Source organism: Carlito syrichta, unplaced genomic scaffold (assembly GCF_000164805.1).
Source record: "Carlito syrichta isolate Samal-C Ts95f unplaced genomic scaffold, Tarsius_syrichta-2.0.1 Scaffold303552, whole genome shotgun sequence".
Classification (NCBI taxonomy): domain Eukaryota; kingdom Metazoa; phylum Chordata; class Mammalia; order Primates; family Tarsiidae; genus Carlito; species Carlito syrichta.
Window position 1 is genome coordinate 477965 of NW_007247648.1, and position 1353 is coordinate 479317.

Consider the following 1353-nt stretch of genomic DNA (forward strand, 5'->3'; position numbering starts at 1 on the left):
GGGTCTCGACCCCGCGGGTTCAGGCCATCCACTCACCTCAGCCTCCCAAAGCGCGGGATGACAGGCTGAGCCGCCAAGCCCTGCTTAAACATTTATTTTTTTAATTTTAAAGATGTGGGGTATAATTCAGGGTTAGGGATACAAATGTTCACTCTGTAGGTACCTTTGATGATGAGGTGTGGTCTTCCCTTCCCTGGCAGTTTCCCTCAACTGCCAATCCCATCTCCCCTCCCCTGGCAGTTCCCTCCAACCGCCAATCCCTTTCTTGTTGTATAATGATAATTGTTCAAGGTCTGTTTATGAGTAAGAACATCTGGTACTCTGCTCTTTGTTTCTGTGACAGATCACTAAGTATGATCAATTCTAAAACCATCCAAGTTGCTGTGAAGTCCATATGCTTGTCCTTCTTTATGGCTGCATAATATTCCATTGTGTAGATGTACCACATTTTTTTTAATCCAGTCCAGCTTCGATGGGCAGCATGGTTAGTTCCACATTTGCTAATGTGAATTAAGCTGCAACAAACATGTATGTGCAGGTATCTTTTTGGTAGAATGACTTGGCTTCCTCAGGGTATATTCCCAACTGGGGAGTCGCTAGGTCATATGGAACATCAACTTCTGACTCTTTCAGAAATCACCACACCGTCTTCCAAAGAGGCTGCACTCGTATGCATACCCACCAGCAGTGTAGAAGCGTTCCTTTCTCTCAGCATCCTCACCAGCATCTGTTGCTTGTTTTATTAATGATGACCATTCTTACTGGGGTTAGGTGGTATCTCAATATGGTTTTGATTTGCATTTCTCTGATGATTAGTGAGGCTGAGTATTTTTTTCATGTGTCTGTTGGCTGCCTGTATATCTTCTTTTGAGAAGTGTCTATTCATGTCTTTTGCCCACATTTTAATGGGGCTGTTTTTTTTCCTTTCGGTGTGTCTGAGCTCCTTGTAGATCCTAGATGTTAGGCCTTTGTCAGATATACAGGTCGCAAATACTTTTTCCCATTCTGTGGACTGTCTACCCACTCTCTTGATGGTTTCTTTTGCTTTGCAGAAGCTTGTCAGTTTGATGAGGTCCCACTTGTCTATCTTATATCCTCTTAAGGTATGGGCGCTTGGGATTTTGATCAGGAATTGGTTGCCAGTTCCAACTTCCATAAGGGTGTTTCCTGCATTTTCTTTTTTTTTAAATACATATTTCTTATTTTAAAACTGTGGGGTACAGTTAAGGGTTAGGTAGAATATGCATTGTGCAGGTACCCTTGTTGATGAGGTGTGCCCCCTCATCCCGGACAGATATTGATTATGGTTAATCCCACCTCCCTTCCCCTCCCTGCCCCACCCCATAGTTTACC